Source organism: Dendropsophus ebraccatus, unplaced genomic scaffold (assembly GCF_027789765.1).
Source record: "Dendropsophus ebraccatus isolate aDenEbr1 unplaced genomic scaffold, aDenEbr1.pat pat_scaffold_672_ctg1, whole genome shotgun sequence".
Lineage (NCBI taxonomy): Eukaryota > Metazoa > Chordata > Amphibia > Anura > Hylidae > Dendropsophus > Dendropsophus ebraccatus.
The window spans coordinates 54,189-78,756 of record NW_027210271.1 but is presented as its reverse complement, the minus strand read 5'-3'; the positions used below and the strand labels follow the sequence as shown (position 1 = coordinate 78,756).

The 24,568-nt window shown below is 49.6% G+C and overlaps 30 non-coding genes across 30 annotated transcripts; all 30 read left to right on the top strand.

The window, feature by feature from the left end:
* Positions 1-220: 220 nt before the first annotated feature.
* TRNAE-CUC (transfer RNA glutamic acid (anticodon CUC)) lies at positions 221-292 on the top strand. Its single transcript has one exon. It is a non-coding gene; the product is annotated as a tRNA-Glu (tRNA).
* A 1,476-nt stretch (positions 293-1,768) lies between these two features.
* On the top strand, positions 1,769-1,840 carry TRNAE-CUC (transfer RNA glutamic acid (anticodon CUC)). The gene has a single exon. It is a non-coding gene; the product is annotated as a tRNA-Glu (tRNA).
* A 1,037-nt stretch (positions 1,841-2,877) lies between these two features.
* On the top strand, positions 2,878-2,949 carry TRNAE-CUC (transfer RNA glutamic acid (anticodon CUC)). Its single transcript has one exon. It is a non-coding gene; the product is annotated as a tRNA-Glu (tRNA).
* Positions 2,950-3,986: 1,037 nt separating this feature from the next.
* On the top strand, positions 3,987-4,058 carry TRNAE-CUC (transfer RNA glutamic acid (anticodon CUC)). The gene has a single exon. It is a non-coding gene; the product is annotated as a tRNA-Glu (tRNA).
* Positions 4,059-4,322: 264 nt separating this feature from the next.
* On the top strand, positions 4,323-4,394 carry TRNAE-CUC (transfer RNA glutamic acid (anticodon CUC)). Its single transcript has one exon. It is a non-coding gene; the product is annotated as a tRNA-Glu (tRNA).
* Positions 4,395-5,096: 702 nt separating this feature from the next.
* Positions 5,097-5,168, top strand: TRNAE-CUC (transfer RNA glutamic acid (anticodon CUC)). The gene has a single exon. It is a non-coding gene; the product is annotated as a tRNA-Glu (tRNA).
* A 264-nt stretch (positions 5,169-5,432) lies between these two features.
* On the top strand, positions 5,433-5,504 carry TRNAE-CUC (transfer RNA glutamic acid (anticodon CUC)). Its single transcript has one exon. It is a non-coding gene; the product is annotated as a tRNA-Glu (tRNA).
* A 1,810-nt stretch (positions 5,505-7,314) lies between these two features.
* TRNAE-CUC (transfer RNA glutamic acid (anticodon CUC)) lies at positions 7,315-7,386 on the top strand. The gene has a single exon. It is a non-coding gene; the product is annotated as a tRNA-Glu (tRNA).
* A 700-nt stretch (positions 7,387-8,086) lies between these two features.
* TRNAE-CUC (transfer RNA glutamic acid (anticodon CUC)) lies at positions 8,087-8,158 on the top strand. The gene has a single exon. It is a non-coding gene; the product is annotated as a tRNA-Glu (tRNA).
* Positions 8,159-8,422: 264 nt separating this feature from the next.
* TRNAE-CUC (transfer RNA glutamic acid (anticodon CUC)) lies at positions 8,423-8,494 on the top strand. Its single transcript has one exon. It is a non-coding gene; the product is annotated as a tRNA-Glu (tRNA).
* A 702-nt stretch (positions 8,495-9,196) lies between these two features.
* Positions 9,197-9,268, top strand: TRNAE-CUC (transfer RNA glutamic acid (anticodon CUC)). The gene has a single exon. It is a non-coding gene; the product is annotated as a tRNA-Glu (tRNA).
* A 1,037-nt stretch (positions 9,269-10,305) lies between these two features.
* On the top strand, positions 10,306-10,377 carry TRNAE-CUC (transfer RNA glutamic acid (anticodon CUC)). Its single transcript has one exon. It is a non-coding gene; the product is annotated as a tRNA-Glu (tRNA).
* A 702-nt stretch (positions 10,378-11,079) lies between these two features.
* On the top strand, positions 11,080-11,151 carry TRNAE-CUC (transfer RNA glutamic acid (anticodon CUC)). Its single transcript has one exon. It is a non-coding gene; the product is annotated as a tRNA-Glu (tRNA).
* Positions 11,152-12,188: 1,037 nt separating this feature from the next.
* Positions 12,189-12,260, top strand: TRNAE-CUC (transfer RNA glutamic acid (anticodon CUC)). Its single transcript has one exon. It is a non-coding gene; the product is annotated as a tRNA-Glu (tRNA).
* A 702-nt stretch (positions 12,261-12,962) lies between these two features.
* TRNAE-CUC (transfer RNA glutamic acid (anticodon CUC)) lies at positions 12,963-13,034 on the top strand. The gene has a single exon. It is a non-coding gene; the product is annotated as a tRNA-Glu (tRNA).
* Positions 13,035-14,407: 1,373 nt separating this feature from the next.
* Positions 14,408-14,479, top strand: TRNAE-CUC (transfer RNA glutamic acid (anticodon CUC)). Its single transcript has one exon. It is a non-coding gene; the product is annotated as a tRNA-Glu (tRNA).
* Positions 14,480-15,180: 701 nt separating this feature from the next.
* TRNAE-CUC (transfer RNA glutamic acid (anticodon CUC)) lies at positions 15,181-15,252 on the top strand. Its single transcript has one exon. It is a non-coding gene; the product is annotated as a tRNA-Glu (tRNA).
* Positions 15,253-15,516: 264 nt separating this feature from the next.
* On the top strand, positions 15,517-15,588 carry TRNAE-CUC (transfer RNA glutamic acid (anticodon CUC)). Its single transcript has one exon. It is a non-coding gene; the product is annotated as a tRNA-Glu (tRNA).
* Positions 15,589-16,290: 702 nt separating this feature from the next.
* Positions 16,291-16,362, top strand: TRNAE-CUC (transfer RNA glutamic acid (anticodon CUC)). The gene has a single exon. It is a non-coding gene; the product is annotated as a tRNA-Glu (tRNA).
* A 1,037-nt stretch (positions 16,363-17,399) lies between these two features.
* TRNAE-CUC (transfer RNA glutamic acid (anticodon CUC)) lies at positions 17,400-17,471 on the top strand. The gene has a single exon. It is a non-coding gene; the product is annotated as a tRNA-Glu (tRNA).
* A 266-nt stretch (positions 17,472-17,737) lies between these two features.
* Positions 17,738-17,809, top strand: TRNAE-CUC (transfer RNA glutamic acid (anticodon CUC)). The gene has a single exon. It is a non-coding gene; the product is annotated as a tRNA-Glu (tRNA).
* Positions 17,810-18,511: 702 nt separating this feature from the next.
* On the top strand, positions 18,512-18,583 carry TRNAE-CUC (transfer RNA glutamic acid (anticodon CUC)). The gene has a single exon. It is a non-coding gene; the product is annotated as a tRNA-Glu (tRNA).
* Positions 18,584-18,847: 264 nt separating this feature from the next.
* On the top strand, positions 18,848-18,919 carry TRNAE-CUC (transfer RNA glutamic acid (anticodon CUC)). Its single transcript has one exon. It is a non-coding gene; the product is annotated as a tRNA-Glu (tRNA).
* Positions 18,920-19,619: 700 nt separating this feature from the next.
* On the top strand, positions 19,620-19,691 carry TRNAE-CUC (transfer RNA glutamic acid (anticodon CUC)). The gene has a single exon. It is a non-coding gene; the product is annotated as a tRNA-Glu (tRNA).
* A 265-nt stretch (positions 19,692-19,956) lies between these two features.
* On the top strand, positions 19,957-20,028 carry TRNAE-CUC (transfer RNA glutamic acid (anticodon CUC)). Its single transcript has one exon. It is a non-coding gene; the product is annotated as a tRNA-Glu (tRNA).
* Positions 20,029-21,841: 1,813 nt separating this feature from the next.
* On the top strand, positions 21,842-21,913 carry TRNAE-CUC (transfer RNA glutamic acid (anticodon CUC)). Its single transcript has one exon. It is a non-coding gene; the product is annotated as a tRNA-Glu (tRNA).
* A 265-nt stretch (positions 21,914-22,178) lies between these two features.
* On the top strand, positions 22,179-22,250 carry TRNAE-CUC (transfer RNA glutamic acid (anticodon CUC)). Its single transcript has one exon. It is a non-coding gene; the product is annotated as a tRNA-Glu (tRNA).
* Positions 22,251-23,287: 1,037 nt separating this feature from the next.
* On the top strand, positions 23,288-23,359 carry TRNAE-CUC (transfer RNA glutamic acid (anticodon CUC)). The gene has a single exon. It is a non-coding gene; the product is annotated as a tRNA-Glu (tRNA).
* A 701-nt stretch (positions 23,360-24,060) lies between these two features.
* Positions 24,061-24,132, top strand: TRNAE-CUC (transfer RNA glutamic acid (anticodon CUC)). Its single transcript has one exon. It is a non-coding gene; the product is annotated as a tRNA-Glu (tRNA).
* A 264-nt stretch (positions 24,133-24,396) lies between these two features.
* Positions 24,397-24,468, top strand: TRNAE-CUC (transfer RNA glutamic acid (anticodon CUC)). The gene has a single exon. It is a non-coding gene; the product is annotated as a tRNA-Glu (tRNA).
* Positions 24,469-24,568: the final 100 nt, after the last annotated feature.

The following is a 24,568-nucleotide window of genomic DNA, read 5'->3' as shown; positions in this document are numbered from 1 at the left end:
CGACTGCTCCTCGCCGCTACGCATAACCTTTGCTCCTTTTCTTAGCTGCCACAGCTTGTTGAGCTCTCTCGGACTCTTGTCCTACACATTGACGCCTCCCTTGCCGTAATTTTTAGAAAAGCCGCCATCCTTTTTTACTAGTGTACCGCCTTTCGACTTGGCTTTTCCACACCATTCTCAGTCAGTCCACCCATGGAGTGGGGAGAACGAGCACAACTTCTCCCTGGTGGTCTAGTGGCTAGGATTCGGCGCTCTCACCGCCGCGGCCCGGGTTCGATTCCCGGTCAGGGAAGCTTCGCGTTTGCTCTTTTTTTCAATCCCCGGAGATTGTGAAGCCACTCGGATGCTCGACTGTTCCTCGCCATTACGCTGTGCGTTTCAAAAAACCTTCCTGTGTTTCTTTGCCACCAGTTTTTTGAGCTTTTTAAGACTTTTTCTTGGATGATAAAGTGCTTATCCAGGCTTGGAAAAGCGTGGCTTCTTTCTTCAAAAAACAGCACCTCTCTTGCCCTCGGTTTGGGTGTGGTTTTGCAGCTGAGTTCCATTGAAGTGAATGGAGCTGAATTCTAATACCACACCCCACCTGGGGACGGGTGTGGTACTGTTTGTGCAAGAAAGTAGTTATCTTTTTTCTAATCCTGGATAACCCCTTTAGAGGGCTTATCCAGGCTCAGAAAAACATGGCCGCTTTCTTCCAGAAACTGCACCACTCTTCTTGTCCTCAGTTTGTTTGTGGTTTTGCATCCCACTTCCATTGGAGTGAAGGGAGCCGAATTGCCATTCCACACCCCACCTGGGAACAGGTGTGACGCTGTTTTTGCAAGAAAGTAGCTGCGCGTTTTCTTCTCCTGGATAACCCCTTTAACGCCTCTCTTGCTGTATTTTTTGTGAAATCTCTCAATTTTTATTTTCGAATATACCACCTTTCGACTTGACTTTTCAAGGGCATTCTCAGACAAGCTGCTGACGCTAGCCGCCAGCCCCCACGTCTTCTCCCTGGTGGTCTAGTGGCTAGGATTCGGCGCTCTCACTGCCGCGGCCCGGGTTCGATTTCCGGTCAGGGAAGCTTCGCATTTGCTCTTTTTTTCAATCCCCTGAGATTGTAAAGCCACTCGGATGCTCGAATGTTCCTCGCCATTACGCTGTGCGTTCCAAAAAACCTTCCTGTGTTTCTTTGCCACCAGTTTTTTGAGCTTTTTAAGACTTTTTCTTGGATGATAAAGTGCTTATCCAGGCTTGGAAAAGCGTGGCTTCTTTCTTCAAAAAACAGCACCTCTCTTGCCCTCGGTTTGGGTGTGGTTTTGCAGCTGAGTTCCATTGAAGTGAATGGAGCTGAATTCTAATACCACACCCCACCTGGGGACGGGTGTGGTACTGTTTGTGCAAGAAAGTAGTTATCTTTTTTCTAATCCTGGATAACCCCTTTAGAGGGCTTATCCAGGCTCAGAAAAACATGGCCGCTTTCTTCCAGAAACTGCACCACTCTTCTTGTCCTCAGTTTGTTTGTGGGTTTTGCATCCCACTTCCATTGGAGTGAAGGGAGCCGAATTGCCATTCCACACCCCACCTGGGAACAGGTGTGACGCTGTTTTTGCAAGAAAGTAGCTGCGCGTTTTTCTTCTCCTGGATAACCCCTTTAACGCCTCTCTTGCTGTATTTTTTGTGAAATCTCTCAATTTTTATTTTCGAATATACCACCTTTCGACTTGACTTTTCAAGGGCATTCTCAGACAAGCTGCTGACGCTAGCCGCTAGCCCCCACGTCTTCTCTCTGGTGGTCTAGTGGCTAGGATTCGGCGCTCTCACCGCCGAGGCCCGGGTTCGATTCCCGGTCAGGGAAGTTTTACCTTTAATCCTCCCGGGTTGCTAAGCGACTCCGACGCTCGACTGCTCCTCGCCGCTACGCATAACCTTTGCTCCTTTTCTTAGCTGCCACAGCTTGTTGAGCTCTCTCGGACTCTTGTCCTACACATTGACGCCTCCCTTGCCGTAATTTCTAGAAAAGCCACCATCCTTTTTTACTAGTGTACCGCCTTTCGACTTGGCTTTTCCACAACATTCTCAGTCAGTCCACCCATGGAGTGGGGAGAACGAGCACAACTTCTCCCTGGTGGTCTAGTGGCTAGGATTCGGCGCTCTCACCGCCGCGGCCCTGGTTCGATTCCTGGTCAGGGAAGCTTCGCGTTTGCTCTTTTTTTCAATCCCCGGAGATTGTGAAGCCACTCGGATGCTCGACTGTTCCTCGCCATTATGCTGTGCGTTTCAAAAAACCTTCCTGTGTTTCTTTGCCACCAGTTTTTTGAGCTTTTTAAGACTTTTTCTTGGATGATAAAGTGCTTATCCAGGCTTGGAAAAGCGTGGCTTCTTTCTTCAAAAAACAGCACCTCTCTTGCCCTCGGTTTGGGTGTGGTTTTGCAGCTGAGTTCCATTGAAGTGAATGGAGCTGAATTCTAATACCACACCCCACCTGGGGACGGGTGTGGTACTGTTTGTGCAAGAAAGTAGTTATCTTTTATCTAATCCTGGATAACCCCTTTAGAGGGCTTATCCAGGCTCAGAAAAACATGGCCGCTTTCTTCCAGAAACTGCACCACTCTTCTTGTCCTCAGTTTGTTTGTGGTTTTGCATCCCACTTCCATTGGAGTGGAGGGAGCCGAATTGCCATTCCACACCCCACCTGGGAACAGGTGTGACGCTGTTTTTGCAAGAAAGTAGCTGCGCGTTTTCTTCTCCTGGATAACCCCTTTAACGCCTTTCTTGCTGTATTTTTTGTGAAATCTCTCAATTTTTATTTTCGAATATACCACCTTTCGACTTGACTTTTCAAGGGCATTCTCAGACAAGCTGCTGACGCTAGCCGCCAGCCCCCACGTCTTCTCCCTGGTGGTCTAGTGGCTAGGATTCGGCGCTCTCACCGCCGCGGCCCGGGTTCGATTCCCGGTCAGGGAAGTTTTACCTTTAATCCTCCCGGGTTGCTAAGCGACTCCGACGCTTGACTGCTCCTCGCCGCTACGCATAACCTTTGCTCCTTTTCTTAGCTGCCACAGCTTGTTGAGCTCTCTCGGACTCTTGTCCTACACATTGACGCCTCCCTTGCCGTAATTTCTAGAAAAGCCGCCATCCTTGTTTACTAGTGTACCGCCTTTCGACTTGGCTTTTCCACACCATTCTCAGTCAGTCCACCCATGGAGTGGGGAAAACGAGCACAACTTCTCCCTGGTGGTCTAGTGGCTAGGATTCGGCGCTCTCACCGCCGCGGCCAGGGTTCGATTCCAGGTCAGGGAAGCTTCGCGTTTGCTCTTTTTTTCAATCCCCGGAGATTGTAAAGCCACTCGGATGCTCGACTGTTCCTCGCCATTACGCTGTGCGTTTCAAAAAACCTTCCTGTGTTTCTTTGCCACCAGTTTTTTGAGCTTTTTAAGACTTTTTCTTGGATGATAAAGTGCTTATCCAGGCTTGGAAAAGCGTGGCTTCTTTCTTCAAAAAACAGCACCTCTCTTGCCCTCGGTTTGGGTGTGGTTTTGCAGCTGAGTTCCATTGAAGTGAATGGAGCTGAATTCTAATACCACACCCCACCTGGGGACGGGTGTGGTACTGTTTGTGCAAGAAAGTAGTTATCTTTTTTCTAATCCTGGATAACCCCTTTAGAGGGCTTATCCAGGCTCAGAAAAACATGGCCGCTTTCTTCCAGAAACTGCACCACTCTTCTTGTCCTCAGTTTGTTTGTGGTTTTGCATCCCACTTCCATTGGAGTGAAGGGAGCCGAATTGCCATTCCACACCCCACCTGGGAACAGGTGTGACGCTGTTTTTGCAAGAAAGTAGCTGCGCGTTTTCTTCTCCTGGATAACCCCTTTAACGCCTCTCTTGCTGTATTTTTTGTGAAATCTCTCAATTTTTATTTTCGAATATACCACCTTTCGACTTGACTTTTCAAGGGCATTCTCAGACAAGCTGCTGACGCTAGCCGCCAGCCCCCACGTCTTCTCCCTGGTGGTCTAGTGGCTAGGATTCGGCGCTCTCACCGCCGCGGCCCGGGTTCGATTCCCGGTCAGGGAAGTTTTACCTTTAATCCTCCCGGGTTGCTAAGCGACTCCGACGCTCGACTGCTCCTCGCCGCTACGCATAACCTTTGCTCCTTTTCTTAGCTGCCACAGCTTGTTGAGCTCTCTCGGACTCTTGTCCTACACATTGACGCCTCCCTTGCCGTAATTTTTAGAAAAGCCGCCATCCTTTTTTACTAGTGTACCGCCTTTCGACTTGGCTTTTCCACACCATTCTCAGTCAGTCCACCCATGGAGTGGGGAGAACGAGCACAACTTCTCCCTGGTGGTCTAGTGGCTAGGATTCGGCGCTCTCATCGCCGCGGCCCGGGTTCGATTCCCGGTCAGGGAAGCTTCGCGTTTGCTCTTTTTTTCAATCCCCGGAGATTGTGAAGCCACTCGGATGCTCGACTGTTCCTCGCCATTACGCTGTGCGTTTCAAAAAACCTTCCTGTGTTTCTTTGCCACCAGTTTTTTGAGCTTTTTAAGACTTTTTCTTGGATGATAAAGTGCTTATCCAGGCTTGGAAAAGCGTGGCTTCTTTCTTCAAAAAACAGCACCTCTCTTGCCCTCGGTTTGGGTGTGGTTTTGCAGCTGAGTTCCATTGAAGTGAATGGAGCTGAATTCTAATACCACACCCCACCTGGGGACGGGTGTGGTACTGTTTGTGCAAGAAAGTAGTTATCTTTTTTTCTAATCCTGGATAACCCCTTTAGAGGGCTTATCCAGGCTCAGAAAAACATGGCCGCTTTCTTCCAGAAACTGCACCACTCTTCTTGTCCTCAGTTTGTTTGTGGTTTTGCATCCCACTTCCATTGGAGTGAAGGGAGCCGAATTGCCATTCCACACCCCACCTGGGAACAGGTGTGACGCTGTTTTTGCAAGAAAGTAGCTGCGCGTTTTCTTCTCCTGGATAACCCCTTTAACGCCTCTCTTGCTGTATTTTTTGTGAAATCTCTCAATTTTTATTTTCGAATATACCACCTTTCGACTTGACTTTTCAAGGGCATTCTCAGACAAGCTGCTGACGCTAGCCGCCAGCCCCCACGTCTTCTCCCTGGTGGTCTAATGGCTAGGATTCGGCGCTCTCACCGCCGCGGCCCGGGTTCGATTCCCGGTCAGGGAAGTTTTACCTTTAATCCTCCCGGGTTGCTAAGCGACTCCGACGCTCGACTGCTCCTCGCCGCTACGCATAACCTTTGCTCCTTTTCTTAGCTGCCACAGCTTGTTGAGCTCTCTCGGACTCTTGTCCTACACATTGACGCCTCCCTTGCCGTAATTTTTAGAAAAGCCGCCATCCTTTTTTACTAGTGTACCGCCTTTCGACTTGGCTTTTCCACACCATTCTCAGTCAGTCCACCCATGGAGTGGGGAGAACGAGCACAACTTCTCCCTGGTGGTCTAGTGGCTAGGATTCGGCGCTCTCACCGCCGCGGCCCGGGTTCGATTCCCGGTCAGGGAAGCTTCGCGTTTGCTCTTTTTTTCAATCCCCGGAGATTGTGAAGCCACTCGGATGCTCGACTGTTCCTCGCCATTATGCTGTGCGTTTCAAAAAACCTTCCTGTGTTTCTTTGCCACCAGTTTTTTGAGCTTTTTAAGACTTTTTCTTGGATGATAAAGTGCTTATCCAGGCTTGGAAAAGCGTGGCTTCTTTCTTCAAAAAACAGCACCTCTCTTGCCCTCGGTTTGGGTGTGGTTTTGCAGCTGAGTTCCATTGAAGTGAATGGAGCTGAATTCTAATACCACACCCCACCTGGGGACGGGTGTGGTACTGTTTGTGCAAGAAAGTAGTTATCTTTTTTCTAATCCTGGATAACCCCTTTAGAGGGCTTATCCAGGCTCAGAAAAACATGGCCGCTTTCTTCCAGAAACTGCACCACTCTTCTTGTCCTCAGTTTGTTTGTGGTTTTGCATCCCACTTCCATTGGAGTGAAGGGAGCCGAATTGCCATTCCACACCCCACCTGGGAACAGGTGTGACGCTGTTTTTGCAAGAAAGTAGCTGCGCGTTTTCTTCTCCTGGATAACCCCTTTAACGCCTCTCTTGCTGTATTTTTTGTGAAATCTCTCAATTTTTATTTTCGAATATACCACCTTTCGACTTGACTTTTCAAGGGCATTCTCAGACAAGCTGCTGACGCTAGCCGCCAGCCCCCACGTCTTCTCCCTGGTGGTCTAGTGGCTAGGATTCTGCGCTCTCACTGCCGCGGCCCGGGTTCGATTCCCGGTCAGGGAAGCTTCGCATTTGCTCTTTTTTTCAATCCCCTGAGATTGTGAAGCCACTCGGATGCTCGAATGTTCCTCGCCATTACGCTGTGCGTTCCAAAAAACCTTCCTGTGTTTCTTTGCCACCAGTTTTTTGAGCTTTTTAAGACTTTTTCTTGGATGATAAAGTGCTTATCCAGGCTTGGAAAAGCGTGGCTTCTTTCTTCAAAAAACAGCACCTCTCTTGCCCTCGGTTTGGGTGTGGTTTTGCAGCTGAGTTCCATTGAAGTGAATGGAGCTGAATTCTAATACCACACCCCACCTGGGGACGGGTGTGGTACTGTTTGTGCAAGAAAGTAGTTATCTTTTTTCTAATCCTGGATAACCCCTTTAGAGGGCTTATCCAGGCTCAGAAAAACATGGCCGCTTTCTTCCAGAAACTGCACCACTCTTCTTGTCCTCAGTTTGTTTGTGGTTTTGCATCCCACTTCCATTGGAGTGAAGGGAGCCGAATTGCCATTCCACACCCCACCTGGGAACAGGTGTGACGCTGTTTTTGCAAGAAAGTAGCTGCGCGTTTTCTTCTCCTGGATAACCCCTTTAACGCCTCTCTTGCTGTATTTTTTGTGAAATCTCTCAATTTTTATTTTCGAATATACCACCTTTCGACTTGACTTTTCAAGGGCATTCTCAGACAAGCTGCTGACGCTAGCCGCCAGCCCCCACGTCTTCTCCCTGGGGGTCTAGTGGCTAGGATTCGGTGCTCTCACCGCCGCGGCCCGGGTTCGATTCCCGGTCAGGGAAGTTTTACCTTTAATCCTCCCGGGTTGCTAAGCGACTCCGACGCTCGACTGCTCCTCGCCGCTACGCATAACCTTTGCTCCTTTTCTTAGCTGCCACAGCTTGTTGAGCTCTCTCGGACTCTTGTCCTACACATTGACGCCTCCCTTGCCGTAATTTTTAGAAAAGCCGCCATCCTTTTTTACTAGTGTACCGCCTTTCGACTTGGCTTTTCCACACCATTCTCAGTCAGTCCACCCATGGAGTGGGGAGAACGAGCACAACTTCTCCCTGGTGGTCTAGTGGCTAGGATTCGGCGCTCTCACCGCCGCGGCCCGGGTTCGATTCCCGGTCAGGGAAGCTTCGCGTTTTTTTTTTTTTCAATCCCCGGAGATTGTGAAGCCACTCGGATGCTCGACTGTTCCTCGCCATTATGCTGTGCGTTTCAAAAAACCTTCCTGTGTTTCTTTGCCACCAGTTTTTTGAGCTTTTTAAGACTTTTTCTTGGATGATAAAGTGCTTATCCAGGCTTGGAAAAGCGTGGCTTCTTTCTTCAAAAAACAGCACCTCTCTTGCCCTCGGTTTGGGTGTGGTTTTGCAGCTGAGTTCCATTGAAGTGAATGGAGCTGAATTCTAATACCACACCCCACCTGGGGACGGGTGTGGTACTGTTTGTGCAAGAAAGTAGTTATCTTTTTTCTAATCCTGGATAACCCCTTTAGAGGGCTTATCCAGGCTCAGAAAAACATGGCCGCTTTCTTCCAGAAACTGCACCACTCTTCTTGTCCTCAGTTTGTTTGTGGTTTTGCATCCCACTTCCATTGGAGTGAAGGGAGCCGAATTGCCATTCCACACCCCACCTGGGAACAGGTGTGACGCTGTTTTTGCAAGAAAGTAGCTGCGCGTTTTCTTCTCCTGGATAACCCCTTTAACGCCTCTCTTGCTGTATTTTTTGTGAAATCTCTCAATTTTTATTTTCGAATATACCACCTTTCGACTTGACTTTTCAAGGGCATTCTCAGACAAGCTGCTGACGCTAGCCGCCAGCCCCCACGTCTTCTCCCTGGTGGTCTAGTGGCTAGGATTCGGCGCTCTCACCGCCGCGGCCCGGGTTCGATTCCCGGTCAGGGAAGTTTTACCTTTAATCCTCCCGGGTTGCTAAGCGACTCCGACGCTCGACTGCTCCTCGCCGCTACGCATAACCTTTGCTCCTTTTCTTAGCTGCCACAGCTTGTTGAGCTCTCTCGGACTCTTGTCCTACACATTGACGCCTCCCTTGCCGTAATTTTTAGAAAAGCCGCCATCCTTTTTTACTAGTGTACCGCCTTTCGACTTGGCTTTTCCACACCATTCTCAGTCAGTCCACCCATGGAGTGGGGAGAACGAGCACAACTTCTCCCTGGTGGTCTAGTGGCTAGGATTCGGCGCTCTCACCGCCGCGGCCCGGGTTCGATTCCCGGTCAGGGAAGCTTCGCGTTTGCTCTTTTTTTCAATCCCCGGAGATTGTGAAGCCACTCGGATGCTCGACTGTTCCTCGCCATTACGCTGTGCGTTTCAAAAAACCTTCCTGTGTTTCTTTGCCACCAGTTTTTTGAGCTTTTTAAGACTTTTTCTTGGATGATAAAGTGCTTATCCAGGCTTGGAAAAGCGTGGCTTCTTTCTTCAAAAAACAGCACCTCTCTTGCCCTCGGTTTGGGTGTGGTTTTGCAGCTGAGTTCCATTGAAGTGAATGGAGCTGAATTCTAATACCACACCCCACCTGGGGACGGGTGTGGTACTGTTTGTGCAAGAAAGTAGTTATCTTTTTTCTAATCCTGGATAACCCCTTTAGAGGGCTTATCCAGGCTCAGAAAAACATGGCCGCTTTCTTCCAGAAACTGCACCACTCTTCTTGTCCTCAGTTTGTTTGTGGTTTTGCATCCCACTTCCATTGGAGTGAAGGGAGCCGAATTGCCATTCCACACCCCACCTGGAAACAGGTGTGACGCTGTTTTTGCAAGAAAGTAGCTGCGCGTTTTCTTCTCCTGGATAACCCCTTTAACGCCTCTCTTGCTGTATTTTTTGTGAAATCTCTCAATTTTTATTTTCGAATATACCACCTTTCGACTTGACTTTTCAAGGGCATTCTCAGACAAGCTGCTGACGCTAGCCGCCAGCCCCCAACGTCTTCTCCCTGGTGGTCTAGTGGCTAGGATTCGGCGCTCTCACTGCCGCGGCCCGGGTTCGATTCCCGGTCAGGGAAGCTTCGCATTTGCTCTTTTTTTCAATCCCCTGAGATTGTGAAGCCACTCGGATGCTCGAATGTTCCTCGCCATTACGCTGTGCGTTCCAAAAAACCTTCCTGTGTTTCTTTGCCACCAGTTTTTTGAGCTTTTTAAGACTTTTTCTTGGATGATAAAGTGCTTATCCAGGCTTGGAAAAGCGTGGCTTCTTTCTTCAAAAAACAGCACCTCTCTTGCCCTCGGTTTGGGTGTGGTTTTGCAGCTGAGTTCCATTGAAGTGAATGGAGCTGAATTCTAATACCACACCCCACCTGGGGACGGGTGTGGTACTGTTTGTGCAAGAAAGTAGTTATCTTTTTTCTAATCCTGGATAACCCCTTTAGAGGGCTTATCCAGGCTCAGAAAAACATGGCCGCTTTCTTCCAGAAACTGCACCACTCTTCTTGTCCTCAGTTTGTTTGTGGTTTTGCATCCCACTTCCATTGGAGTGAAGGGAGCCGAATTGCCATTCCACACCCCACCTGGGAACAGGTGTGACGCTGTTTTTGCAAGAAAGTAGCTGCGCGTTTTCTTCTCCTGGATAACCCCTTTAACGCCTCTCTTGCTGTATTTTTTGTGAAATCTCTCAATTTTTATTTTCGAATATACCACCTTTCGACTTGACTTTTCAAGGGCATTCTCAGACAAGCTGCTGACGCTAGCCGCCAGCCCCCACGTCTTCTCCCTGGGGGTCTAGTGGCTAGGATTCGGTGCTCTCACCGCCGCGGCCCGGGTTCGATTCCCGGTCAGGGAAGTTTTACCTTTAATCCTCCCGGGTTGCTAAGCGACTCCGACGCTCGACTGCTCCTCGCCGCTACGCATAACCTTTGCTCCTTTTCTTAGCTGCCACAGCTTGTTGAGCTCTCTCGGACTCTTGTCCTACACATTGACGCCTCCCTTGCCGTAATTTTTAGAAAAGCCGCCATCCTTTTTTACTAGTGTACCGCCTTTCGACTTGGCTTTTCCACACCATTCTCAGTCAGTCCACCCATGGAGTGGGGAGAACGAGCACAACTTCTCCCTGGTGGTCTAGTGGCTAGGATTCGGCGCTCTCACCGCCGCGGCCCGGGTTCGATTCCCGGTCAGGGAAGCTTCGCGTTTGCTCTTTTTTTCAATCCCCTGAGATTGTGAAGCCACTCGGATGCTCGACTGTTCCTCGCCATTATGCTGTGCGTTCCAAAAAACCTTCCTGTGTTTCTTTGCCACCAGTTTTTTGAGCTTTTTAAGACTTTTTCTTGGATGATAAAGTGCTTATCCAGGCTTGGAAAAGCGTGGCTTCTTTCTTCAAAAAACAGCACCTCTCTTGCCCTCGGTTTGGGTGTGGTTTTGCAGCTGAGTTCCATTGAAGTGAATGGAGCTGAATTCTAATACCACACCCCACCTGGGGACGGGTGTGGTACTGTTTGTGCAAGAAAGTAGTTATCTTTTTTCTAATCCTGGATAACCCCTTTAGAGGGCTTATCCAGGCTCAGAAAAACATGGCCGCTTTCTTCCAGAAACTGCACCACTCTTCTTGTCCTCAGTTTGTTTGTGGTTTTGCATCCCACTTCCATTGGAGTGAAGGGAGCCGAATTGCCATTCCACACCCCACCTGGGAACAGGTGTGACGCTGTTTTTGCAAGAAAGTAGCTGCGCGTTTTCTTCTCCTGGATAACCCCTTTAACGCCTCTCTTGCTGTATTTTTTGTGAAATCTCTCAATTTTTATTTTCGAATATACCACCTTTCGACTTGACTTTTCAAGGGCATTCTCAGACAAGCTGCTGACGCTAGCCGCCAGCCCCCAACGTCTTCTCCCTGGTGGTCTAGTGGCTAGGATTCGGCGCTCTCACCGCCGCGGCCCGGGTTCGATTCCCGGTCAGGGAAGCTTCGCATTTGCTCTTTTTTTCAATCCCCTGAGATTGTGAAGCCACTCGGATGCTCGACTGTTCCTCGCCATTACGCTGTGCGTTCCAAAAAACCTTCCTGTGTTTCTTTGCCACCAGTTTTTTGAGCTTTTTAAGACTTTTTCTTGGATGATAAAGTGCTTATCCAGGCTTGGAAAAGCGTGGCTTCTTTCTTCAAAAAACAGCACCTCTCTTGCCCTCGGTTTGGGTGTGGTTTTGCAGCTGAGTTCCATTGAAGTGAATGGAGCTGAATTCTAATACCACACCCCACCTGGGGACGGGTGTGGTACTGTTTGTGCAAGAAAGTAGTTATCTTTTTTCTAATCCTGGATAACCCCTTTAGAGGGCTTATCCAGGCTCAGAAAAACATGGCCGCTTTCTTCCAGAAACTGCACCACTCTTCTTGTCCTCAGTTTGTTTGTGGTTTTGCATCCCACTTCCATTGGAGTGAAGGGAGCCGAATTGCCATTCCACACCCCACCTGGGAACAGGTGTGACGCTGTTTTTGCAAGAAAGTAGCTGCGCGTTTTCTTCTCCTGGATAACCCCTTTAACGCCTCTCTTGCTGTATTTTTTGTGAAATCTCTCAATTTTTATTTTCGAATATACCACCTTTCGACTTGACTTTTCAAGGGCATTCTCAGACAAGCTGCTGACGCTAGCCGCCAGCCCCCACGTCTTCTCCCTGGGGGTCTAGTGGCTAGGATTCGGTGCTCTCACCGCCGCGGCCCGGGTTCGATTCCCGGTCAGGGAAGTTTTACCTTTAATCCTCCCGGGTTGCTAAGCGACTCCGACGCTCGACTGCTCCTCGCCGCTACGCATAACCTTTGCTCCTTTTCTTAGCTGCCACAGCTTGTTGAGCTCTCTCGGACTCTTGTCCTACACATTGACGCCTCCCTTGCCGTAATTTTTAGAAAAGCCGCCATCCTTTTTTACTAGTGTACCGCCTTTCGACTTGGCTTTTCCACACCATTCTCAGTCAGTCCACCCATGGAGTGGGGAGAACGAGCACAACTTCTCCCTGGTGGTCTAGTGGCTAGGATTCGGCGCTCTCACCGCCGCGGCCCGGGTTCGATTCCCGGTCAGGGAAGCTTCGCGTTTGCTCTTTTTTTCAATCCCCGGAGATTGTGAAGCCACTCGGATGCTCGACTGTTCCTCGCCATTACTGCTGTGCGTTTCAAAAAACCTTCCTGTGTTTCTTTGCCACCAGTTTTTTGAGCTTTTTAAGACTTTTTCTTGGATGATAAAGTGCTTATCCAGGCTTGGAAAAGCGTGGCTTCTTTCTTCAAAAAACAGCACCTCTCTTGCCCTCGGTTTGGGTGTGGTTTTGCAGCTGAGTTCCATTGAAGTGAATGGAGCTGAATTCTAATACCACACCCCACCTGGGGACGGGTGTGGTACTGTTTGTGCAAGAAAGTAGTTATCTTTTTTCTAATCCTGGATAACCCCTTTAGAGGGCTTATCCAGGCTCAGAAAAACATGGCCGCTTTCTTCCAGAAACTGCACCACTCTTCTTGTCCTCAGTTTGTTTGTGGTTTTGCATCCCACTTCCATTGGAGTGAAGGGAGCCGAATTGCCATTCCACACCCCACCTGGGAACAGGTGTGACGCTGTTTTTGCAAGAAAGTAGCTGCGCGTTTTCTTCTCCTGGATAACCCCTTTAACGCCTCTCTTGCTGTATTTTTTGTGAAATCTCTCAATTTTTATTTTCGAATATACCACCTTTCGACTTGACTTTTCAAGGGCATTCTCAGACAAGCTGCTGACGCTAGCCGCTAGCCCCCACGTCTTCTCCCTGGTGGTCTAGTGGCTAGGATTCGGCGCTCTCACCGCCGCGGCCCGGGTTCGATTCCCGGTCAGGGAAGTTTTACCTTTAATCCTCCCGGGTTGCTAAGCGACTCCGACGCTCGACTGCTCCTCGCCGCTACGCATAACCTTTGCTCCTTTTCTTAGCTGCCACAGCTTGTTGAGCTCTCTCGGACTCTTGTCCTACACATTGACGCCTCCCTTGCCGTAATTTTTAGAAAAGCCGCCATCCTTTTTTACTAGTGTACCGCCTTTCGACTTGGCTTTTCCACACCATTCTCAGTCAGTCCACCCATGGAGTGGGGAGAATGAGCACAACTTCTCCCTGGTGGTCTAGTGGCTAGGATTCGGCGCTCTCCCTGCCGCGGCCCGGGTTCGATTCCCGGTCAGGGAAGCTTCATGCTTGCTCTTTTTTTCAATCCCCTGAGATTGTGAAGCCACTCGGATGCTCGACTGTTCCTCGCCATTACGCTGTGCGTTCCAAAAAACCTTCCTGTGTTTCTTTGCCACCAGTTTTTTGAGCTTTTTAAGACTTTTTCTTGGATGATAAAGTGCTTATCCAGGCTTGGAAAAGCGTGGCTTCTTTCTTCAAAAAACAGCACCTCTCTTGCCCTCGGTTTGGGTGTGGTTTTGCAGCTGAGTTCCATTGAAGTGAATGGAGCTGAATTCTAATACCACACCCCACCTGGGGACGGGTGTGGTACTGTTTGTGCAAGAAAGTAGTTATCTTTTTTCTAATCCTGGATAACCCCTTTAGAGGGCTTATCCAGGCTCAGAAAAACATGGCCGCTTTCTTCCAGAAACTGCACCACTCTTCTTGTCCTCAGTTTGTTTGTGGTTTTGCATCCCACTTCCATTGGAGTGAAGGGAGCCGAATTGCCATTCCACACCCCACCTGGGAACAGGTGTGACGCTGTTTTTGCAAGAAAGTAGCTGCGCGTTTTCTTCTCCTGGATAACCCCTTTAACGCCTCTCTTGCTGTATTTTTTGTGAAATCTCTCAATTTTTATTTTCGAATATACCACCTTTCGACTTGACTTTTCAAGGGCATTCTCAGACAAGCTGCTGACGCTAGCCGCCAGCCCCCACGTCTTCTCCCTGGTGGTCTAGTGGCTAGGATTCAGCGCTCTCACCGCCGCGTCCCGGGTTCAATTCCCGGTCAGGGAAGTTTTACCTTTAATCCTCCCGGGTTGCTAAGCGACTCCGACGTTCAACTGCTCCTCGCCGCTACGCATAACCTTTGCTCCTTTTCTTAGCTGCCACAGCTTGTTGAGCTCTCTCGGACTCTTGTCCTACACATTGACGCCTCCCTTGCCGTAATTTTTAGAAAAGCCGCCATCCTTTTTTACTAGTGTACCGCCTTTCGACTTGGCTTTTCCACACCATTCTCAGTCAGTCCACCCATGGAGTGGGGAGAACGAGCACAACTTCTCCCTGGTGGTCTAGTGGCTAGGATTCGGCGCTCTCACCGCCGCGGCCCGGGTTCGATTCCCGGTCAGGGAAGCTTCGCTTTTGCTCTTTTTTTCAATCCCCGGAGATTGTGAAGCCACTCGGATGCTCGACTGTTCCTCGCCATTATGCTGTGCGTTTCAAAAAACCTTCCTGTGTTTCTTTGCCACCAGTTTTTTGAGCTTTTTAAGACTTTTTCTTGGATGATAAAGTGCTTATCCAGGCTTGGAAAAGCGTGGCTTCTTTCTTCAAAAAACAGCACCTCTCTTGCCCTCGGTTTGGGTGTGGTTTTGCAGCTGAGTTCCATTGAAGTGAATGGAGCTGAATTCTAATACCACACCCCACCTGGGGACGGGTGTGGTACTGTTTGTGCAAGAAAGTAGTTATCTTTTTTCTAATCCTGGATAACCCCTTTAGAGGGCTTATCCAGGCTCAGAAAAACATGGCCGCTTTCTTCCAGAAACTGCACCACTCTTCTTGTCCTCAGTTTGTTTGTGGGTTTGCATCCCACTTCCATTGGAGTGAAGGGAGCCGAATTGCCATTCCACACCCCACCTGGGAACAGGTGTGACGCTGTTTTTGCAAGAAAGTAGCTGCGCGTTTTCTTCTCCTGGATAACCCCTTTAACGCCTCTCTTGCTGTATTTTTTGTGAAATCTCTCAATTTTTATTTTCGAATATACCACCTTTCGACTTGACTTTTCAAGGGCATTCTCAGACAAGCTGCTGACGCTAGCCGCCAGCCCCCATGTCTTCTCCCTGGTGGTCTAGTGGCTAGGATTCGGCGCTCTCACCGCCGCGGCCCGGGTTCGATTCCCGGTCAGGGAAGTTTTACCTTTAATCCTCCCGGGTTGCTAAGCGACTCCGACGCTCGACTGCTCCTCGCCGCTACGCATAACCTTTGCTCCTTTTCTTAGCTGCCACAGCTTGTTGAGCTCTCTCGGACTCTTGTCCTACACATTGACGCCTCCCTTGCCGTAATTTTTAGAAAAGCCGCCATCCTTTTTTACTAGTGTACCGCCTTTCGACTTGGCTTTTCCACACCATTCTCAGTCAGTCCACCCATGGAGTGGAGAGAACGAGCACAACTTCTCCCTGGTGGTCTAGTGGCTAGGATTCGGCGCTCTCACCGCCGCGGCCCGGGTTCGATTCCCGGTCAGGGAAGCTTCGCGTTTGCTCTTTTTTTAAATCCCCTGAGATTGTGAAGCCACTCGGATGCTCGACTGTTCCTCGCCATTACGCTGTGCGTTCCAAAAAACCTTCCTGTGTTTCTTTGCCACCAGTTTTTTGAGCTTTTTAAGACTTTTTCTTGGATGATAAAGTGCTTATCCAGGCTTGGAAAAGCGTGGCTTCTTTCTTCAAAAAACAGCACCTCTCTTGCCCTCGGTTTGGGTGTGGTTTTGCAGCTGAGTTCCATTGAAGTGAATGGAGCTGAATTCTAATACCACACCCCACCTGGGGACGGGTGTGGTACTGTTTGTGCAAGAAAGTAGTTATCTTTTTTCTAATCCTGGATAACCCCTTTAGAGGGCTTATCCAGGCTCAGAAAAACATGGCCGCTTTCTTCCAGAAACTGCACCACTCTTCTTGTCCTCAGTTTGTTTGTGGGTTTGCATCCCACTTCCATTGGAGTGAAGGGAGCCGAATTGCCATTCCACACCCCACCTGGGAACAGGTGTGACGCTGTTTTTGCAAGAAAGTAGCTGCGCGTTTTCTTCTCCTGGATAACCCCTTTAACGCCTCTCTTGCTGTATTTTTTGTGAAATCTCTCAATTTTTATTTTCGAATATACCACCTTTCGACTTGACTTTTCAAGGGCATTCTCAGACAAGCTGCTGACGCTAGCCGCCTAGCCCCCATGTCTTCTCCCTGGTGGTCTAGTGGCTAGGATTCGGCGCTCTCACCGCCACGGCCCGGGTTCGATTCCCGGTCAGGGAAGTTTTACCTTTAATCCTCCCGGGTTGCTAAGCGACTCCGACGCTCGACTGCTCCTCGCCGCTACGCATAACCTTTGCTCCTTTTCTTAGCTGCCACAGCTTGTTGAGCTCTCTCGGACTCTTGTCCTACACATTGACGCCTCCCTTGCCGTAATTTCTAGAAAAGCCGCCATCCTTTTTTACTAGTGTACCGCCTTTCGACTTGGCTTTTCCACACCATTCTCAGTCAGTCCACCCATGGAGTGGGGAGAACGAGCACAACTTCTCCCTGGTGGTCTAGTGGCTAGTATTCGGCGCTCTCACCGCCGCGGCCCGTGTTCGATTCCCGGTCAGGGAAGCTTCGCGTTTGCTCTTTTTTTCAATCCCCGGAGATTGTGAAGCCACTCGGATGCTCGACTGTTCCTCGCCATTACGCTGTGCGTTTCAAAAAACCTTCCTGTGTTTCTTTGCCACCAGTTTTTTGAGCTTTTTAAGACTTTTTCTTGGATGATAAAGTGCTTATCCAGGCTTGGAAAAGCGTGGCTTCTTTCTTCAAAAAACAGCACCTCTCTTGCCCTCGGTTTGGGTGTGGTTTTGCAGCTGAGTTCCATTGAAGTGAATGGAGCTGAATTCTAATACCACACCCCACCTGGGGACGGGTGTGGTACTGTTTGTGCAAGAAAGTAGTTATCTTTTTTCTAATCCTGGATAACCCCTTTAGAGGGCTTATCCAGGCTCAGAAAAACATGGCCGCTTTCTTCCAGAAACTGCACCACTCTTCTTGTCCTCAGTTTGTTTGTGGTTTTGCATCCCACTTCCATTGGAGTGAAGGGAGCCGAATTGCCATTCCACACCCCACCTGGGAACAGGTGTGACGCTGTTTTTGCAAGAAAGTAGCTGCGCGTTTTCTTCTCCTGGATAACCCCTTTAACGCCTCTCTTGCTGTATTTTTTGTGAAATCTCTCAATTTTTATTTTCGAATATACCACCTTTCGACTTGACTTTTCAAGGGCATTCTCAGACAAGCTGCTGACGCTAGCCGCCAGCCCCCACGTCTTCTCCCTGGTGGTCTAGTGGCTAGGATTCGGCGCTCTCACCGCCGCGGCCCGGGTTCGATTCCCGGTCAGGGAAGTTTTACCTTTAATCCTCCCGGGTTGCTAAGCGACTCCGACGCTCGACTGCTCCTCGCCGCTACGCATAACCTTTGCTCCTTTTCTTAGCTGCCACAGCTTGTTGAGCTCTCTCGGACTCTTGTCCTACACATTGACGCCTCCCTTGCCGTAATTTTTAGAAAAGCCGCCATCCTTTTTTACTAGTGTACCGCCTTTCGACTTGGCTTTTCCACACCATTCTCAGTCAGTCCACCCATGGAGTGGGAGAGAACTGAGCACAACTTCTCCCTGGTGGTCTAGTGGCTAGGATTCGGCGCTCTCACCGCCGCGGCCCGGGTTCGATTCCCGGTCAGGGAAGCTTCGCGTTTGCTCTTTTTTTCAATCCCCTGAGATTGTGAAGCCACTCGGATGCTCGACTGTTCCTCGCCATTACTGCTGTGCGTTCCAAAAAACCTTCCTGTGTTTCTTTGCCACCAGTTTTTTGAGCTTTTTAAGACTTTTTCTTGGATGATAAAGTGCTTATCCAGGCTTGGAAAAGCGTGGCTTCTTTCTTCAAAAAACAGCACCTCTCTTGCCCTCGGTTTGGGTGTGGTTTTGCAGCTGAGTTCCATTGAAGTGAATGGAGCTGAATTCTAATACCACACCCCACCTGGGGACGGGTGTGGTACTGTTTGTGCAAGAAAGTAGTTATCTTTTTTCTAATCCTGGATAACCCCTTTAGAGGGCTTATCCAGGCTCAGAAAAACATGGCCGCTTTCTTCCAGAAACTGCACCACTCTTCTTGTCCTCAGTTTGTTTGTGGTTTTGCATCCCACTTCCATTGGAGTGAAGGGAGCCGAATTGCCATTCCACACCCCACCTGGGAACAGGTGTGACGCTGTTTTTGCAAGAAAGTAGCTGCGCGTTTTCTTCTCCTGGATAACCCCTTTAACGCCTCTCTTGCTGTATTTTTTGTGAAATCTCTCAATTTTTATTTTCGAATATACCACCTTTCGACTTGACTTTTCAAGGGCATTCTCAGACAAGCTGCTGACGCTAGCCGCCAGCCCCCACGTCTTCTCCCTGGTGGTCTAGTGGCTAGGATTCGGCGCTCTCACCGCCGCGGCCCGGGTTCGATTCCCGGTCAGGGAAGTTTTACCTTTAATCCTCCCGGGTTGCTAAGCGACTCCGACGCTCAACTGCTCCTCGCCGCTACGCATAACCTTTGCTCCTTTTCTTAGCTGCCACAGCTTGTTGAGCTCTCTCGGACTCTTGTCCTACACATTGACGCCTCCCTTGCCGTAATTTTTAGAAAAGCCGCCATCCTTTTTTACTAGTGTACCGCCTTTCGACTTGGCTTTTCCACACCATTCTCAGTCAGTCCACCCATGGAGTGGGGAGAACGAGCACAACTTCTCCCTGGTGGTCTAGTGGCTAGGATTCGGCGCTCTCACCGCCGCGGCCCGGGTTCGATTCCCGGTCAGGGAAGCTTCGCGTTTGCTCTTTTTTTCAATCCCCGGAGATTGTGAAGCCACTCGGATGCTCGACTGTTCCTCGCCATTACGCTGTGCGTTCAAAAAACCTTCCTGTGTTTCTTTGCCACCAGTTTTTTGAGCTTTTTAAGACTTTTTCTTGGATGATAAAGTGCTTATCCAGGCTTGGAAAAGCGTGGCTTCTTTCTTCAAAAAACAGCACCTCTCTTGCCCTCGGTTTGGGTGTGGTTTTGCAGCTGAGTTCCATTGAAGTGAATGGAGCTGAATTCTAATACCACACCCCACCTGGGGACGGGTGTGGTACTGTTTGTGCAAGAAAGTAGTTATCTTTTTTCTAATCCTGGATAACCCCTTTAGAGGGCTTATCCAGGCTCAGAAAAACATGGCCGCTTTCTTCCAGAAACTGCACCACTCTTCTTGTCCTCAGTTTGTTTGTGGTTTTGCATCCCACTTCCATTGGAGTGAAGGGAGCCGAATTGCCATTCCACACCCCACCTGGGAACAGGTGTGACGCTGTTTTTGCAAGAAAGTAGCTGCGCGTTTTCTTCTCCTGGATAACCCCTTTAACGCCTCTCTTGCTGTATTTTTTGTGAAATCTCTCAATTTTTATTTTCGAATATACCACCTTTCGACTTGACTTTTCAAGGGCATTCTCAGACAAGCTGCTGACGCTAGCCGCCAGCCCCCACGTCTTCTCCCTGGTGGTCTAGTGGCTAGGATTCGGCGCTCTCACCGCCGCGGCCCGGGTTCGATTCCCGGTCAGGGAAGTTTTACCTTTAATCCTCCCGGGTTGCTAAGCGACTCCGACGCTCGACTGCTCCTCGCCGCTACGCATAACCTTTGCTCCTTTTCTTAGCTGCCACAGCTTGTTGAGCTCTCTCGGACTCTTGTCCTACACATTGACGCCTCCCTTGCCGTAATTTTTAGAAAAGCCGCCATCCTTTTTTACTAGTGTACCGCCTTTCGACTTGGCTTTTCCACACCATTCTCAGTCAGTCCACCCATGGAGTGGGGAGAACTGAGCACAACTTCTCCCTGGTGGTCTAGTGGCTAGGATTCGGCGCTCTCACCGCCGCGGCCCGGGTTCGATTCCCGGTCAGGGAAGCTTCGCGTTTGCTCTTTTTTTCAATCCCCGGAGATTGTGAAGCCACTCGGATGCTCGACTGTTCCTCGCCATTACGCTGTGCGTTCCAAAAAACCTTCCTGTGTTTCTTTGCCACCAGTTTTTTGAGCTTTTTAAGACTTTTTCTTGGATGATAAAGTGCTTATCCAGGCTTGGAAAAGCGTGGCTTCTTTCTTCAAAAAACAGCACCTCTCTTGCCCTCGGTTTGGGTGTGGTTTTGCAGCTGAGTTCCATTGAAGTGAATGGAGCTGAATTCTAATACCACACCCCACCTGGGGACGGGTGTGGTACTGTTTGTGCAAGAAAGTAGTTATCTTTTTTCTAATCCTGGATAACCCCTTTAGAGGGCTTATCCAGGCTCAGAAAAACATGGCCGCTTTCTTCCAGAAACTGCACCACTCTTCTTGTCCTCAGTTTGTTTGTGGTTTTGCATCCCACTTCCATTGGAGTGAAGGGAGCCGAATTGCCATTCCACACCCCACCTGGGAACAGGTGTGACGCTGTTTTTGCAAGAAAGTAGCTGCGCGTTTTCTTCTCCTGGATAACCCCTTTAACGCCTCTCTTGCTGTATTTTTTGTGAAATCTCTCAATTTTTATTTTCGAATATACCACCTTTCGACTTGACTTTTCAAGGGCATTCTCAGACAAGCTGCTGACGCTAGCCGCCTAGCCCCCACTGTCTTCTCCCTGGCTGGTCTAGTGGCTAGGATTCGGCGCTCTCACCGCCACGGCCCGGGTTCGATTCCCGGTCAGGGAAGTTTTACCTTTAATCCTCCCGGGTTGCTAAGCGACTCCGACGCTCGACTGCTCCTCGCCGCTACGCATAACCTTTGCTCCTTTTCTTAGCTGCCACAGCTTGTTGAGCTCTCTCGGACTCTTGTCCTACACATTGACGCCTCCCTTGCCGTAATTTCTAGAAAAGCCGCCATCCTTTTTTACTAGTGTACCGCCTTTCGACTTGGCTTTTCCACACCATTCTCAGTCAGTCCACCCATGGAGTGGGGAGAACGAGCACAACTTCTCCCTGGTGGTCTAGTGGCTAGTATTCGGCGCTCTCACCGCCGCGGCCCGGGTTCGATTCCCGGTCAGGGAAGCTTCGCGTTTGCTCTTTTTTTCAATCCCCGGAGATTGTGAAGCCACTCGGATGCTCGACTGTTCCTCGCCATTACGCTGTGCGTTTCAAAAAACCTTCCTGTGTTTCTTTGCCACCAGTTTTTTGAGCTTTTTAAGACTTTTTCTTGGATGATAAAGTGCTTATCCAGGCTTGGAAAAGCGTGGCTTCTTTCTTCAAAAAACAGCACCTCTCTTGCCCTCGGTTTGGGTGTGGTTTTGCAGCTGAGTTCCATTGAAGTGAATGGAGCTGAATTCTAATACCACACCCCACCTGGGGACGGGTGTGGTACTGTTTGTGCAAGAAAGTAGTTATCTTTTTTCTAATCCTGGATAACCCCTTTAGAGGGCTTATCCAGGCTCAGAAAAACATGGCCGCTTTCTTCCAGAAACTGCACCACTCTTCTTGTCCTCAGTTTGTTTGTGGGTTTGCATCCCACTTCCATTGGAGTGAAGGGAGCCGAATTGCCATTCCACACCCCACCTGGGAACAGGTGTGACGCTGTTTTTGCAAGAAAGTAGCTGCGCGTTTTCTTCTCCTGGATAACCCCTTTAACGCCTCTCTTGCTGTATTTTTTGTGAAATCTCTCAATTTTTATTTTCGAATATACCACCTTTCGACTTGACTTTTCAAGGGCATTCTCAGACAAGCTGCTGACGCTAGCCGCCAGCCCCCACGTCTTCTCCCTGGTGGTCTAGTGGCTAGGATTCGGCGCTCTCACCGCCGCGGCCCGGGTTCGATTCCCGGTCAGGGAAGTTTTACCTTTAATCCTCCCGGGTTGCTAAGCGACTCCGACGCTCGACTGCTCCTCGCCGCTACGCATAACCTTTGCTCCTTTTCTTAGCTGCCACAGCTTGTTGAGCTCTCTCGGACTCTTGTCCTACACATTGACGCCTCCCTTGCCGTAATTTTTAGAAAAGCCGCCATCCTTTTTTACTAGTGTACCGCCTTTCGACTTGGCTTTTCCACACCATTCTCAGTCAGTCCACCCATGGAGTGGGAGAGAACGAGCACAACTTCTCCCTGGTGGTCTAGTGGCTAGGATTCGGCGCTCTCACCGCCGCGGCCCGGGTTCGATTCCCGGTCAGGGAAGCTTCGCGTTTGCTCTTTTTTTCAATCCCCTGAGATTGTGAAGCCACTCGGATGCTCGACTGTTCCTCGCCATTACGCTGTGCGTTCCAAAAAACCTTCCTGTGTTTCTTTGCCACCAGTTTTTTGAGCTTTTTAAGACTTTTTCTTGGATGATAAAGTGCTTATCCAGGCTTGGAAAAGCGTGGCTTCTTTCTTCAAAAAACAGCACCTCTCTTGCCCTCGGTTTGGGTGTGGTTTTGCAGCTGAGTTCCATTGAAGTGAATGGAGCTGAATTCTAATACCACACCCCACCTGGGGACGGGTGTGGTACTGTTTGTGCAAGAAAGTAGTTATCTTTTTTCTAATCCTGGATAACCCCTTTAGAGGGCTTATCCAGGCTCAGAAAAACATGGCCGCTTTCTTCCAGAAACTGCACCACTCTTCTTGTCCTCAGTTTGTTTGTGGTTTTGCATCCCACTTCCATTGGAGTGAAGGGAGCCGAATTGCCATTCCACACCCCACCTGGGAACAGGTGTGACGCTGTTTTTGCAAGAAAGTAGCTGCGCGTTTTCTTCTCCTGGATAACCCCTTTAACGCCTCTCTTGCTGTATTTTTTGTGAAATCTCTCAATTTTTATTTTCGAATATACCACCTTTCGACTTGACTTTTCAAGGGCATTCTCAGACAAGCTGCTGACGCTAGCCGCCAGCCCCCACGTCTTCTCCCTGGTGGTCTAGTGGCTAGGTTTCGGCGCTCTCACCGCCGCGGCCCGGGTTCGATTCCCGGTCAGGGAAGTTTTACCTTTATTCCTCCCGGGTTGCTAAGCGACTCCGACGCTCGACTGCTCCTCGCCGCTACGCATAACCTTTGCTCCTTTTCTTAGCTGCCACAGCTTGTTGAGCTCTCTCGGACTCTTGTCCTACACATTGACGCCTCCCTTGCCGTAATTTTTAGAAAAGCCGCCATCCTTTTTTACTAGTGTACCGCCTTTCGACTTGGCTTTTCCACACCATTCTCAGTCAGTCCACCCATGGAGTGGGGAGAATGAGCACAACTTCTCCCTGGTGGTCTAGTGGCTAGGATTCGGCGCTCTCACCGCCGCGGCCCGGGTTTGATTCCCGGTCAGGGAAGCTTCGCGTTTGCTCTTTTTTTCAATCCCCTGAGATTGTGAAGCCACTCGGATGCTCGACTGTTCCTCGCCATTACGCTGTGCGTTCCAAAAAACCTTCCTGTGTTTCTTTGCCACCAGTTTTTTGAGCTTTTTAAGACTTTTTCTTGGATGATAAAGTGCTTATCCAGGCTTGGAAAAGCGTGGCTTCTTTCTTCAAAAAACAGCACCTCTCTTGCCCTCGGTTTGGGTGTGGTTTTGCAGCTGAGTTCCATTGAAGTGAATGGAGCTGAATTCTAATACCACACCCCACCTGGGGACGGGTGTGGTACTGTTTGTGCAAGAAAGTAGTTATCTTTTTTCTAATCCTGGATAACCCCTTTAGAGGGCTTATCCAGGCTCAGAAAAACATGGCCGCTTTCTTCCAGAAACTGCACCACTCTTCTTGTCCTCAGTTTGTTTGTGGTTTTGCATCCCACTTCCATTGGAGTGAAGGGAGCCGAATTGCCATTCCACACCCCACCTGGGAACAGGTGTGACACTGTTTTTGCAAGAAAGTAGCTGCGCGTTTTCTTCTCCTGGATAACCCCTTTAACGCCTCTCTTGCTGTATTTTTTGTGAAATCTCTCAATTTTTATTTTCGAATATATCACCTTTCGACTTGACTTTTCAAGGGCATTCTCAGACAAGCTGCTGACGCTAGCCGCCAGCCCCCACGTCTTCTCCCTGGTGGTCTAGTGGCTAGGATTCGGCGCTCTCACCGCCGCGGCCCGGGTTCGATTCCCGGTCAGGGAAGTTTTACCTTTAATCCTCCGGGGTTGCTAAGCGACTCCGACGCTCGACTGCTCCTCGCCGCTACGCATAACCTTTGCTCCTTTTCTTAGCTGCCACAGCTTGTTGAGCTCTCTCGGACTCTTGTCCTACACATTGACGCCTCCCTTGCCGTAATTTTTAGAAAAGCCGCCATCCTTTTTTACTAGTGTACCGCCTTTCGACTTGGCTTTTCCACACCATTCTCAGTCAGTCCACCCATGGAGTGGGGAGAATGAGCACAACTTCTCCCTGGTGGTCTAGTGGCTAGGATTCGGCGCTCTCACCGCCGCGGCCCGGGTTCGATTCCCGGTCAGGGAAGCTTCGCGTTTGCTCTTTTTTTCAATCCCCTGAGATTGTGAAGCCACTCGGATGCTCGACTGTTCCTCGCCATTACGCTGTGCGTTCCAAAAAAACCTTC